Source organism: Syngnathoides biaculeatus, chromosome 23, assembly GCF_019802595.1.
Source record: "Syngnathoides biaculeatus isolate LvHL_M chromosome 23, ASM1980259v1, whole genome shotgun sequence".
Classification (NCBI taxonomy): Eukaryota; Metazoa; Chordata; class Actinopteri; order Syngnathiformes; family Syngnathidae; genus Syngnathoides; species Syngnathoides biaculeatus.
Window position 1 is genome coordinate 9,461,076 of NC_084662.1, and position 15,571 is coordinate 9,476,646.

Consider the following 15,571-nt stretch of genomic DNA (forward strand, 5'->3'; position numbering starts at 1 on the left):
CAAACAAAAGCGGCAAACTGAGCTGCGCCATTCAGATACAATGAAGACCCCCCCAAGACCACCCCCTCCACCGCATTAGCCCCCCCCCCCATTTTTCCAATTTCTCTATTTGTTCGCATTAAAGATCCCGTACATGTCAATGTCGACTAATTACAATACGAAGCACATTTTTTTGGGGGGGTGGCAATCATGAAGAAGCTGGGCTAATTTTGACAACATATCGAGTCAAGGCGACCAAACACCCCCCCGCCTTCCCCACGACCCCCGAGACTCCTTCGTCCTCTTCTGCTAATGAATTGCTCCCGGTAATTAGATTTGGAAGGTGAGACTATCGCAAAGTGTTGATTAGGAGGCAGCACTTAATCTCAATCTAAACAAACACATTGAGACATGTTGTTATTGTTGTCTAAAACGTGCACATTGCAGGGGAAGAAGTTTAAAAAAATTTTTTTTTTTTACATTTCATTCACAAGACATTCCTTTTCAGTCATATATTTTATATTTGAGTGTGTACGTCTCGGTGTTGCAGTCTTTTCCTCAGAACCCCTCCCCCATTGTTAATGTTTGGAACTTTTACAAAGCAAGACAATTGAGTTATTGTGATTTTTATAAAATGTACCTTTAAAACTGAGCTACTTTTTCTCAATGCCTGCTCTTACAAATGCTAAGGATCGCGTTGCAAGGATCAGTAAATGTGGTTATCCATATTATTTAGGCCTTCATTAAATTGTTTCGCAACAATAAGATAAGAAATTTGCCTTAAGGCTCCATAAAGTGGCATTACATATTGCCGTGCAGGAGTCAAAATGAATCACAAGAATCAGTCTGAAAATGTGTAAAAACAAAAAAAAACAAAAACAAACAACATTGTGCAATAGGCTGCTGTGGTCGATGTGCGAGTTTAAGAACAATTATTTCATGATAGCATTCAAGGGAAGACGTAGATATTTAATAAAGAAAATCTTGACGTTTTATGCATGACTTTACTGACGGATTTGTTTGATTTAGGTGAAATCACCCCACCCCCACCCCCTTATTTATTATTTTTAATAAAGCCAATAACGGACGCTGCAATCTGTCACTTTTTTTGGAATTGTACCCGCACCCAGACTGCCCCCCACCACCACCACGGCCTCCCCCCTCCTCCTTAACCACCGGTTGCTCCACAAACGTTCAATAATAATCATTATAAACAATTATTTTTGTTGTAATTATTATTGGCTTGCAACAAGGAGCGCAATAGTTTTTTACTTCTTTTTTTGTAGTTAATCCGGGTGGCACGCGTTGGCCTGATGAGGGGGACGCCGTGCAGAGGAGCGGGGCCTGGGGGGGGGGGCGCAATGAATGCACAGTAAGTATCTAGAGTGGATTGAAAAAGTCTACACACCCCTGCCATGTGTTTGTCGTTAAAAAGGGACAACAACTGACCTGTAAAATAAATCGAAAACTGTCAGAAGAAGCTGAACATAGCTGCATGTCACTTATGGGAGGGTGTGCACACTTGTGCAACCACAGGAGCTCAGCAATTTATAAAAAAAATGGTGTCACCTTTTTTTTTCCCACTTGAGTTAGAACAGGTTATACGTCACATTAAGGGTGGAAAAAAAGTTTGGCTCTATTCTGCTGTGATTTCTACCGCAGAATTTGGCATTTGCAAGGGGTGTGCAGACTTTTTATATGCGTGTGTATATTCATGTAACCTGCTTTCCTCATTTTTTTTTTTTTTTTTTTTTGCATCAGCACACCACAAGACAAAGACTGGCATTGTGTCGATCACACCAGCTGACTGCCAGACAGCACACACACATCCAACTGCCCCCACCCCCCACCCCAAAAAAATAACACCCCCAATATGCACCATAACAACCGGCATATGCACCGTTTTTTGTTGTTGTTTGTTCTTTTAATTACTACCTCACGGTCCTTTTATATCAGGTGAGTGTGTGCATTTTGGACAATTCTAACTGGCATAACAATATTAAACAAATTAAAGTACAGACAGATCAATAAAAATATATTAAAGCCAGACTTTGATGAAGGAACAATTCGTAGAAACATTAAATGTAGTACAGAAAAAAAATAACAATATGAAGAGTCGGTGAGGTTATCATGTCCAGCAGGAGAATTTAGGGTCCCTATATCCCCCCCCCCCACACAGATATTGATTATTATTCTAATTTTCAACTGCCACTGTTATTATTATTACTGTTACTCTTCACTGATATAAACTCACTCAACATCTAATCAATTCCTGGTTTTAATTACTCAATTTATTATTTTTTTTGGCCTTTGAATTTAAAAACGTTGTGTATTCTAAATTGACAGGAATTATTTCCAGTACAGTATTTATTTTTAATTGTATTGTTAAAAAAGACAACAGATTTTCTTTCGGGTGGCACTGCTTGCCTTAAAAAAAAAAAGTCATAATCTGACTTCATTTGCATCTCTTCCCCTCATTGCAAATGACCCCCCCCCCCGCCCGAGTTTGTTGTCTGTGTTTAGTTAATTTAATGTAATTAACTGTTGTAGTAAACATGGCCGACATCCTGTTGGATGTTTTTTTTTTTTTTTTTTAATGCGTTTTTATTTCAACTTGTGCTCCATTAGGCGCTTGAATGCCTTTTTGCCTGCAGGGGCGTCAACGCTACAAAAAAAAAAAAAAAAAAAAACACGCCTCCTCAATTAGCTCCCCGCGTGGACCCCCCCCCCCCCCCACTCACCTCCCACGCCACCCCGCCCCCTCCCACGCACGCGCGCACAACTCCATTCAGTTGCAGCCAAATCAACTTTTTTTTTTTTTTTTTTTTTGCTCTTACCTCAATGGCGACGCGTCGAGGGTTGCTCGATTCCAGTTTTGCGCTCGCTCAGCGGCTCACGCTCGCCGATTCTATTTATGCAGAGGCGGAAAAGAGAGAGAGATTTTGGGAGCCAATGGAAGAGGGCAGCAGCTTGATGATGCAATGCATTTTTGACTGTTGTCTGGATTTAAATTCACAAATTCGGAGCCCCCCCCCCTACACACTTTTTTTTTTTTACAAAATGGCAATATTCCAGTTTTGAGCGACTGATGACTTTTCGACTGTTTTCCTTCCACAATTCAGCCTTTGCAAAAATAATCCCTTTTTGTGACGTTTTTGTGATTTACTGTATTCTATATTTAAATACACAACTTCTGCCTTGACTGACAGGAATTCTGTTTTTTTACAGTAGTACAGTAGTAGTGCAGTGTATTGACGGATTGTTGACATTTTTTTTTACATGTGCAGTGATTTAAAAACACCGAAATAATCCCCAAAATACCTTGACAAAGTTAGTTTTTGTATTATTCAGCTTGTAAAAAATCATACTGACAGCTGTTCCTCATAATTTGACTCTCATTACAATATTAGAAACAATATACAGTTTGTGCCTCTTGTTTATATTGCAATATTAAAAATATGAACATGTGTATTTGTGATATACATAGAACATTTTACACTATAAATAAAAACTATTAACATTTTTATGTCAATTTGACCAGCTTCAAAGTTCAATATTTCAAAATATTATTTCTTATGTTTTAATGTTGATCAAAAAATAAAGGGTTAAGGGTTAACCCTAATAAAAATGTTCCAAAATAAAAGCTTTGATTAAAACTTCTGCGGACTGTTTTCGGTCTTTTTATATGATGTTTGATATGCTATTTAGCTTTCAGGGTAGGGTAGGGTAGGCAACCTCTGGCATGTGGGCCAGAAATACAGCACTGCAGAGCATTTGATGTCTTTTCAAAAACAAGTAGCCTCAAATTAAAGAGCACATATGCCACAAATTCTCTTATTATGCAATAATATAAAAAAAATTGTATTTCAGTCTTCCCCCTCTGTGGTGTGCTTAATTCCGTCTCCGTATAACTGACTTTTTGGGGTCATATATTCAAAATTAACATGTTTTCTTTTTCTTTTTACAGAATTTCTGTGCCCCGCCTCTCCCACCATCTTCCCCCCCCCCCAAAAAAAAGGCAGACAGCAAAGATCTGAAACAAGCTGTGCAGGTTTGAGACTTCATTATTGCAAAATCTTTTTTTTTTTTTTTTTTAAAGCCTCAAATCAATAGAAGGCATTTTAACAACGGCCGTGGAGTCATTGTGCTGCGTTCCATTCCAACCCCGTCGTGCGGGTAAACCCGTAAACGTGAACTTCAGAATGGCGAGGCGCGGGCTTTATCTGTATAAATGCAGTTTTCAAATATCAAACCATATTCACAATCTATTACAACTTATGTGGAGCAAAACTGTGAGGTTTTTTTTTGTCAAATTCAGTTTTGTTCTGCAACATTTCGTGATGTCTTTAAGAAGCAGTAACGCCTACGAACTGGGACAATTGCACGAATTTCATGAAAGGAAACTAAAAACATTTCAAACTCCAATCAATCATAGAAACTGCTGACATACTTGGCGTCGGTGCTGCTGTTTTGGTTTGCAACACGTTCAGAACGAAGAATCTTTCCATCCTTTGCTCATCTGCCTTCCTATAATTTAATTTCCACATTGCAATGTCTTGGGACACTTTCCGTCCTGATATTTACGATAAGCGATATGTAACTTTTCCCATCATTCCCCGAGACACCCTGCATCTTTTCTACAGAGGGCGTCTCCACAAGGGGGCGCAAATCCCCCTTACAAACAACCATAGTTGACATGCCCAAATTGAAAATCATTTTAGGGCCTGTGCGGCCGCACATAACGCATATGCCAGAAACCACTGCTGCTCACTTTAATTGATCTGAGGCTTTTTAATTTTAGTGGTGGGGGGGGCATCTATTTGAATTAATGCGCTCTAAAGCAGTATTTATTTCGAATCATGTCCTACGTAAAGCAGCGCTAACCAAATATCCGTCCTCCCTCCTGCTCCGTCAGCCATCTTGTCCCCTGAGCGCTTTCATCTTCAGCCGTATTATATCTAATTCATGGATGGGGGGGGGGGGGATCCCGAGGCACCCGGGGGGAGCGTTTTGCAGCTAAACGGGCAGGCGCGCTCGGCAAAGAAAAGGTAAAAGATCTTAACAACGCACCTCCTCCTCCGCTCCTGCGCGCGAGCCAATTGACGGCGTCGCGCTCGGTTTAAGGGACAGGTAGTGTCCCTAATCAAGTGGCCAGGGCGTTCGGGTCAAATTGGTGACCCGGCCCACCCGCTCGTTTCCTTCTGTCATGACCCGGCTCATGAGTTTTCGGGCGCCCAAAAAGGTGCAAAATAATTTAGTAGTTGATTGTGTTTTCAGAATGTGGAATGAAGTTACTCGATAAAGGTTCAAGTTAAATATTAGGATAATATAGTTAAATATAAGGTTAAATATTACGGGTTAATTCTGAAACTTCACCTGAAAAATGAATACGATGGTACCCCGGCCCACGTAACTATTTTTTTATGATCCAAGCACTCTCTTTTATCATCTGTTCTTAAAAGCACATGAGGGGGGAAATGATCTTCTTGGGATTTGGAACGGATCGTTGGCACTTCCACTCATTTCAATGATGAATAATGTTTTGACAATAATTGTCTTAAGTCACGGTCCCAATATGTCTTTGTGAGGTAGTATTTGCACCCATCCTACGGTAATTTTGTTTATTTATGCACATCCACTTTCCAGTTTGCGGTTTACCCAAGGGGGTTGGTCAAGGGGGCGGGGGCATTTCTTGTCCCTGCTGGTAGCTCGTTAACCCACCGCTCTCTGGTGCAGGCCAACCGAGGAGGCTTCATACCTGGACGGGGACCAGACCCCACCGGGAGCCCCGGAGCTCCCGCTGAGCTCGGGGAGGAGGCGAAACGGACCAAACAAAAACACAAGCAGGCATCCGCACGGTAAACAGCCCACCTGCCGGCGGGCCCAGCATCTGGGCCGCGGCGCGCACATCTTGCCCATTCACATTCTGATGACGCTAAACAATGCGCCACATACACCGCGTTTGTATAGTTTTCTTTTTAAGAGAAGATGAATTGGATGACTTCGATGCCTGCGTGGATTAAAAGGACTGTAAACTCTCTGTAAATAAAATCTAAAACATGTTTCATGACTGCCGATGTTAAAAGTTTAAACTGTAAATGTTCCCCAACCTGATCTCAAAACAACTCCGGAAGCAATGCTGGGATGTCAGATACATTTTAGAGATTTTAATCGGCCCAAATCTCAGTTATGGAGGGGTAATTGGTTTATCATGTGAGTTGTATTCACGTTTGCACTTTTTTAAGACGACGCGTCTTTTCTCGCAAACGATTTAGTGGAGTTATAGCTCGCGGAGGACCCCTGGGGCTCCCCCCCACCCCGGTTTGAGAACCACTGGACTAGAGTATAAAGTTAATCCATTTTCAATTGCCGGCCGCTGTTGTTACACTGAAAACACTTTTCTTTCTTTTCCGGGTAAGTTTGCTCTCTCCTCTCACTCTCTTTGCTTCAGTTTTTTTTTTTTTTTGGTGTGTATGTGGGTCTGTCTTCTTTTTATCCTTTTTAATTAGAGGGCCCTATTGGGCCAGCAAACCAAGGACCTTAATCCCCAACTGACCAACAATGCAAAAAAGCCAGCCTTTGAACAGCCGACCTGACACCCCCCCCCCCCCCGCCCCCCTACCCTCCTCCTCTTCCTACCAATCGCTGTAACGCTCCTCCACGGATCCAACTGTCGGGGAAAAGTAGCTTCTCTTCCTTCGTCGTCTCTTTTGAGTTACCGCACAAAACAGTGTAGTGCACGAAAGAGCATGTTGAGGGCACGGCAAAGTTCTGCGAAAGCTCTGAGTCCGAGTCTCACCGTCACCCAAGAAATGATGACCAAATATTTAGAGGTCAAGAAGTGTCCCAGATGTTTCCGGATAAAGCAATAAGTGGCATTTATATAAGAAATGGCATCCCTTGAGTCTTGGTATAGTTTATTTTTATTGCGGTGTTCCTCAGGAGTCAGTCCTAAGCCCCATTTTGTTTACAGTAGTTCTCCAGGCTTCCTCTCAGAAAAGTCACACATTCCTACTTAGCTTCACACTCTTCTCTACTCAGTATTGAAACTTTTCCAATGACAAAAACAGATAGTAAGCGATTCCGTTTCTAGTACCTGGTGAGTCGAGAGTCTAAGCGTTCAAGCCCAAAGTGCAGCGTAATTCATCATTGCAGTCTTTTTAGTTCCAATGTCATATCTCTGCTTATGAACAATGTTACTCCGTTGGGTCGCGAGGGAAGCAGTTTCAGCAGGGATACCCAGACGTCCCTTTCCCCAGCCACTTCTTCCAGCTCTTCCGGGGGGATCCCGAGGAATTCCCAAGCCAGCCGAGTGACATGGTCTCTCCGGCGTGTCCTGGGTCGTCCTCGGGGACGCTTTCCGGTGGGACATGCCCTGAACACCTCACCAGCGAGGCGCCCGGGAGGCATCTGAATCAGATCCCCCAGCCACCTCATCTGGCTCGGATGACCGAGCTTCTCACCCTATCTCTTAAGGGAGAGCCTGGACACCCTCCGGAGGAAACTCATTTCAGCCGCTTTGGGCGATTCCACTTATCGAAGTATAAAAGATTCCAATTATATCTAAATATGTAAGTCGTTTGATATTTCTCATCTGGGTTAGGGTCTTGATATTCAGGTGGAAGATGGTGAAGTTACTCCACCAGTTACCAGGGCAAGTCAGCACCCAGTTCAGTTCTGTGCTTTTCACCACCTTGTATTCTTTCTTCACCGTCTCGAGACTTATCCAAATTGGGCACCGTACAAAAGTCATGTGTGCGCGTGACACTTCGACAAAATGGGGTTTTGCGGTCATGAATGCTAATGATAACAATTCGCCTCCCGCGCTAATTTTCCTGTAATTTTGCTGATTATCCGCCGACAATTTGCCCGAATTGCCGTCTGACAAATTGCGCCGCACAATGGCCGCCATCCACGCTTTCAACCTCGCCACCCAAAAGGCGAACGAAGACAAACCAATAAACAACTGCTTGTTTTTTTGCGGTGGGGGTGTGTGTGTTTTGTTTTTATTTTTAACCATCCAGAGTGCTGGCTCGACGCTCCCTCACGCCAAAAACGCTCGCTAATCACAGCGCCCAATATTTCCATAGCGAGCAATTAGCTTCTCGCTTTCATGCGGCAAAACGGCCGAGGAAGCGTCAGCACAGCTGCAAAACGCGCAGCGGGAATAAAAGAGCAATTAAGACGTCGGGTGAGCGGAGGACAGAAGACGAGGCGGTCTGCTAGCGTGTGATTTGCGGCTTGCCTGGCCCCGGTAATTAGCCCCCGTCATTGTGAGATGATGGACTTGGCCGCTCTTCCTTCTTCTCCCGACTCGGCCCGCGAGGAGGTCGAGGGCCGCAAATGTGCTGCTTGCCATCTGACAGGAGACGTGCCGGTTTTCAAACAAAATAGATATTAAACGGGGCTGGGTCGGACTTGGCTTTTGTATCGCGATTGTCATCACTCGCGGTAGAAGATCCGCGTTCGGAGCGTCCAGAGAGTGTTGACAGAGCTTGAGTTTTCCTTACTTATTTTAAGTCAACGGGAATAGAATTCTTTGTATCTTGGAACCTTCGGTGTGCGCATCTCCTCCTTGTTTTCACTCCTCCTAGCACAATGTTAAGTAGTTATTTCCAAATTGTCTTTGCTTTTTGTCTGCCCACTTCAAGTCTCCCTTCTTCATTTCCATATTCCTTCTGAATTTCTTTCAGTCCACAAGTCTCTGGTTTACAAACCATTTTTTTTTTTTACTGGGTTAGATGAATATCATTCCTAAATTTCCACTTTTGTGGCTTATCGGCGTTTTAGCGGACCCTGAATCGTAAGCTTCGGCTAAATCTTTGTAATACGGGTAATTCGATGAAGCAGTATTTTCCTGCAGAGAGGCAAAATCCTGTTGACTATTCAGGGATTGAATCATCCGACGGTAATGCCATTAGACCAGTGCCACGGATTCCTCGGCAAATGCTGTTTAATTGCCAGTAACCAGCCATTGTCTGGTGACGGCTACACGCTAGGCGAGCGGCGGCGATGGCGACGGCGGGACGCGCATGTTGCGGTGCTGGTTCTGAGGCCGGGGCTTGGGTGGGGAAAAAAAAAAAAGACGGCCCCTTCGGTTTGAGCCAATCGCCATCGAGAGACCGATTTATGCCGGGGCTGGAAAGTAGCAGAGGCAGTGGTTTAACAAAAGTCTTCAAGAGTCTAAAGGCAGAGTTACTCTTCGGCCTTTTATCACAGGATTTGCACGACAATGCGATTTGGAAGGGGGCTTGTCCATTCAAGATTTTTTATCCACCCCCCCCCCCCCACTCCGCCGTATTTGAGGTTTGCAAGGATCAAGCATTGTCGCTCACGTTTATGAGGGCGCAAAGCGATTGTCTCCGTTGTAATCGCCGTGTTTATATTTGGCTTTAAGTCGAGAAATCTCCCCCGCCACAATAGCCCGACGGATGAAAGAGCGTCGGACCCTTTTGTCAATAAAACTGATTGCGTCCTTTTGCCGGTCGATCAAAATGGCGTCACTTTAATGAAAGTTTGAGACGGAGGCCCGAGGTGGAGGACGCAGATTGGAAGTGAGAGGTGTGTCGGTCCTCCATTGTGATGGGCCGCCCGGGAGACGGGCGGAGGGGGGGGATGCCGCCGCCGGGACAGACGCTGATCGGCTTTGACAGCGTGGCGAAGCTTTCCTTTTTGCCCTTTTTTTTTAAATTTAAAAAAAATGTAAAAAAAGAAGGTTTTTTTTTTAATACGAAAGACCTCACCACTCCGTTCACTCCCCCACTGCTTCTATTACGCTCGCTTCTTTTTGTCCCACTGGGGCTTTACGGGAAAAAAAAGCAGCGGGCTATTTTTGTTTTATTTACGCGGATCCAGAACACAGCGATTTTTTTTGTTCATGCTAATGAGGTCAAACAAATCCATCTCTCAAGAAGTTTTAAGAGACCTTCCAGCCTGAGGCGACCACGGCATTTTAGGCCTTGTGTCACCTTTCAATTGTCGGGTATTACTTTTACAGCGGTTCCAGTCGACACATTAAAGTCAGAGGCAATTACGTAGGAGAGGAAGGTTAGAGGATCACGTGTCGGCGGTCCGTCGAGTCTGCCTCCTTCTGACTGGGGCTTATTTTTCTAACTTCCCTCGAAAGTGTCAACAAAGTAAAGCTCTGGATGATTCGGCTCCGATCCTGAGGACCCAGACGTAGATACAAGAGAGCGACCCGCTTCTGGTTGGGGAGGGTTCAAGGGATTCCGGTGCAGAAAACAAGACCTGAAGTCGGTAAGGAAGGAGTAAAGACGGGAAGCAGGCTGAGAATCAAAAAATGAAAGCAAGGCTAGATTGACAGTCAGGAATTCTTACTTGAAATATTCTAGAGCCCTGGTCGCAACAAACTTTGATGAGTGGTATTGATCCGGTGAAGTGGTTGAGTCCCAAACCGGCTTCACCTCATCCCACCAATTAGCAGCTGCTGGCTGGCTCCAAAACACGTGTGTCCAGTATCAGGATGGCAAAAAAAAGTGGACCTGACACTGGAATACGCCGCAAAGATACTTTAACATTCATCGTAATGTAGCACTTGGGCGTACGGCCATGCTACCCTGAGAACGCCCGACATCCGTTTGGGAATAGCAGGTGTTGTAAGCTTCTCTCCCCGGCTAAAAAATGCAGAAGGGTTGCGTCAGGAAGGGCATCCGGCGTAAAAAAAAACAAAACTGCCAAACAAATGTGCGTTCATCTGAGATGACACGCTGTGGCGACCGCTAACGGGACAAGCCGAAAGAAAAAGAAGAAGAAGAAGTAATGTAGCACTTAGCATAAATGTTTGCAAAACAGCTAGCGTTGGTCCAAAATCGACATACCAACGTTCACAAATGTTACCGTGAATATTTGACATCACTTTTGTGTAATGTTGTACACAAATACTGTATTTGTGAGTTTTAGGGTTGAACGTGAGAAACCCGGGAGTCAATTAAAAGACTTTTAAGGTGGCTAGCTCCACGTAGACTTGGCTAAGCTAAATGACCGTTTCCTCCTCGGAACAGCAAAGCGGTAAAGTATTTGTTTTCCGGCGTGATTAAAAAATGTATTTCACTCCAAGTTGAATGACAAATAGTCGCTTTTTTGCGGGATTCCTGGAGTAAGATGTTTCCATAAATGAGGATACGGGTGGTAGGTGGAGTATCTTTTTTGATTTTATTTTTTTTACACGGCGTGATTAATCTCCGGCGCCAATCACCCGGGGGGAGCGCCAACCTCTCGACGGGCTTTTTAACGCCGGCGCTAATGACGAGTTTGATGTGTACCTTTATCGCCATGCCCTTCAATGACTGCACCGTTTCATTAGACGTGTCTGCTTCATATCTCACTTTGCACCAGAGCGAACTGTGAAGGGATTAATTTTATGATAGACCCCCTACCTTCTCCTCGCCCCCCCCCTCCCCTCCGCCTCAGCTCGCATCTCCCAGCCGGGCACCCGGGAGGAATAGCGCCTTTGTCGCCCTGCCGTTTTTTCCGAGTTGAGGAACAAGAGGAGTTTAATCCTCATTGTCCGCGAGACCGCTGAGGGCGAGAGGGGGTCCTGCGGCTGTAAAATGATCCAACTGGCCTCGGCTAATCCCCCTGCTAAACCCCCCCCCCCCCCCCCACTCCCGGGCCTGACCCGCCTCCCGGCCTCAATTCATGCACTACTGCCACAGTATCCTCCTCCGAATGTCGTTTTGAGGACTAAAAAAAAAAAAAAAAAGGGCGGTACGACGGAAAATGTATGAGGATGAGAAAGCGAGGAAAAACTGTTCCATTAGGGAAAATAATTCACAGGTCCTCACACCCGCTTTTTTGTGACCAAGACTGTGAAACACTCATCAAAATTTGACGTTGTTCTCTGCTTACATTAGATGGCACAAACCAAAATAAATAAATTGCTAATTAGAATGATTGGATCACATAATTGTTTGTCAATCTAAGCTTTTGTTATAAATTAACTTAATAAATGCGGGGGCCCGTGCGTGTCAACAACAGGGGTGTGCAACTTTGATATGATTTTATTTTTTATCAGCGCTACCAGGGCAATTCCTAACCAGATATATGACAAAAATGCCATTTTAAATATGGGTGAAATATTTGCATATGCCTGTTTTTTTTTAATCAAACCAATAGACATCAAAATTTCTCATCAAAATTTTGTCGTATATTTTCAAATCTACACCTAAAAGATCCACTCTTCAACAATTAACAAAAATTCACATATCACATACTGTCATTTTCTTTTCCTCCAGTGTGAAGGTCTCGTGTGCATATATTGGAATCTTCAAAGATGGCTCATTACAGATGAACTGCAAACCCACAGTAAGAACTCATTTGTGCATTTATTCACAAAAATTTGCTCTCAAAATTTGATGATACTTTCTCTCGTGCAGGCAAATTTGTACCCTGATGAAATGTTTGAAAACATCAAATTATATAAAAGTTGAATAACTGGTGCTGGGTTAAAAAAAAAAAAACAAAGAAAAAACAAAGTTAAAGCAATCATTTTTATGCATGTTTGGAACATTTAATTCAGTGATTCTTTCATGAACCACTAGAGGGAGTCCACATACCATTAAAGATGCTAGTAGTACCACACTGTTGTAGACAATAAACTAATATATTTTGATTACTATTTTTTTTCAGCGAATAATGCAAAATAAGTCAATTTCTTCACTTTAGTTTTGCTATGTATGGTAGCTTCTCCATCAGTGTTAAAAATATTGGCCTATTACTGTATTGTGTGTTAGCTTTGCGCTAAGTGGTTTTAGGGCCATAAAAGTTCAAGTGGGGTTTAATTTAACCAAGTGCGTACCGGCTTAATGGAAAACCCACTCCCTGCGGGGATCCAGATGTGTCGTCCGCTACGATAGCGCGTGGACAACCCGACGGAGAAACCTCAATCTTTTTTAAAATGGTTTCATCGTGTCCAGTGTTTCGGGAATGGCTTAATCACGCCGAGCGGTTCTGATGACATTTTAAAAAAGGAAGAAGAAACATCTGTGCGGCACGATTAGTGCAAAGAAAGCGACAAAAAGCATCAATCGGCCGCGAGACGACTTCTCATTAGAGAGGCGGGATTATTGGACGGCCGGACGTCTCGTTGACGTTAAGTCTTTCCCCGCGCTAGACAGATGCCTCGCCGATCTTTTTGCCTTCCATCCCTCTCCCGGCCTTCCCCTCCTTTCCTCTCTCTCTTTTCCCCCTCTTTCCGTGAGTGACAGCTCAATGGCTGCCTCTCCGAGGCTTATCAAGCCTCAGCAGATGGCTGACTTGGATCGCTGTTCATACGGCACGATCCGCGACGGCGATAAACGCCATCACGGGGGGCGGCGGGGAGGCTGGAATGGATGCTATCCCTCCGTGGTTCCCCCTTTCTTCCTCTTCCCCATTTGCCTTCCTCCCTCCCCCAGCTTCCCGTTCCCACCTGGATCCTTGAGGTCTCGGTCTTCTTCGTCCTCCACCTTAAGCCCTTCCATCCTTCGCCCCTCCGTTTTGGATCTGGAGCCGCGCGATTGTGCGGGCTCCCCCCGCCGGGCTGGCGCCGGTCTAAAGGGCCCCAGGAACCTCTCGCTCACTCAGGGGTCCTCCAGTCATGCCACAGATGCCCCAGTTCTCCCCTTGGAAAAGGTCAACATTCAGTCTCGTCATCCCTCGAGCCTAACCAGTGTTCCCCGTGATGTCATCCTCACACTCTAGCCTCGTCATTCTTTTGCGTGAACTGATGCTCATATAACCATTTAATGCGCACTACACTTTCTTGGGCGGCTCAGTTAACTCATTCACTGCCATTGACGGATATAGACGTTAAATATCACTGTTGACTGGGGAGGCCGGCCAGCCTTTTGTCCCACCAAGGATCAAAAGCAAAGAGAAAAGTGATGTTTCTGGAAACCTCTGTATGTCCATCCATCCATTTTCTTAGCCGCTTATCCTCACGAGGGTCGCGGGGAGTGCTGGAGCCTATCCCAGTTGTCAACAAGCAGGAGGGGGGGTACACCCTGAACTGGTTCCCAGCCAATCGCAGCCTTTGTATGTCACATATTAAAAATAGTCGGGCACTATGATTAACTTATAATTAACTGTGAATGCATTTAACAAAACGAAGTGATCCCAGAACGGATGACAATGCCGTTTCCTTCGCAAAGTCGGGATGCTTTTCACTGCAGTGCCATCTGCTGGATCTGGAGGGGCAATGCCCCGCTTTGCCCGCGCATGCAAAAAACCCTCCAATCGGCTCATTTTTGGGGGCCGTCTTCTGGCAACCGCTTCGCTGCACCTGCATCATTCCATCCTTGCAGCCTGACCCGCTCTTTGTTCTGGTCTCGCCCCTCACTTCAGTCCCTAATTAAGCCAACAGAAACTAATTAAATGCAGCTTCCGCGGACTAGACGCCAGGGCTGGACAGAAAGAGACTTGGGGAAGGACGCAAGGACAGAGGAGGGGGGGGGGGTATTAGGGTACGTTTTGACCTTCACTGCTTGTATTTTTTTTTTTTTTTTTTTTAGGTATTTTGGGTTCTGTGCTTCTTTCGAGTGCCAAGCGAGCTCCGTAATCACCAGCACAGCAGTCACATGACACAACTGACACCCTGGAGATATTTGGAAAGTGGGGTTGTGGGGGGTGCTAAAAAGGTACAGCGGCGACAGAATAGAATGCTGAGCGCATTTAAACGCCGCCAAGTGTCTGTGCCGGAGAGTCCCCGGCAAAAGCTGGCGAGAAGTGATGGAGAAAGTCATTAAGAGAAGCCTGTTCAAGTAGATAGGCCCCGAAAGGAGATTTGAAAAGGGGGAACTGATTGCGCTTGTCTCAATGCGCCTCTTCACCAGTTCTCAGCACCTCGAGGCTTACGGAGCGCTTTCAAAGGCGCCCTCCGCGCCGCACAGCTCCAGCTGCCGACGCCGCTTTTGGGTGTGTTTGAGAAAAATGTTGATCCACATCCTTCTATCTTCCCTATCAATTCATTTGAACTGCTCGCGCCATATTTCAAATACCACAAATGTCCAATGATTAAGATTAAATTGAGATACTATTGAATGTGTTATGTTAGTGGAACATATTAGACCTTCATTAGTCCTGCAATAGCATTTTTTTTTTACAGCAATTATAAGGGTTGCGTCAGGAAGGGCATCCGGCGTAAAAATTGTGCCAAACATATGTGCGTTCATCTGAGATGACACGCTGTGGCGACCCCGAAAGGGACAAGCCGAAAGAAACTTACTATATTCTTAAATGCATTTACTTACAAAATTATATATTTTTTTATTTCCTGTGGTATATTTTTGCATATAAAAAATCTGTATTTATTTAAATATTTTTATATTTCCAATGTCTATTTTGATTTTATATAATAATTTAGATAATACAAATCATTTCCCCAATTTATTATATATTTCTATTAATATTAAAATATACATTATTCGTCATATATATATATATATATATATAATTTACAATGTCTATTTTATTTTTGTCTCTTTTGATTTTTAAAAAATATACCAATAACAATCAATTTCCCCTTTTTAAATCTTGAAATCCTTTTCCCCATTTATTATATATTCGTATTATTATTAAAATAGATATGATTCGT

The 15,571-nt window shown here is 44.1% G+C and overlaps 1 long non-coding RNA gene across 1 annotated transcript; it reads left to right on the forward strand.

The window, feature by feature from the left end:
• Positions 1 to 3,943: 3,943 nt before the first annotated feature.
• LOC133496916 (uncharacterized) lies at positions 3,944 to 15,184 on the forward strand. The gene is made up of 4 exons (XR_009793896.1): positions 3,944 to 4,030; positions 5,716 to 5,837; positions 12,234 to 12,303; positions 14,490 to 15,184. It is a non-coding gene; the product is annotated as an uncharacterized LOC133496916 (long non-coding RNA).
• Positions 15,185 to 15,571: the final 387 nt, after the last annotated feature.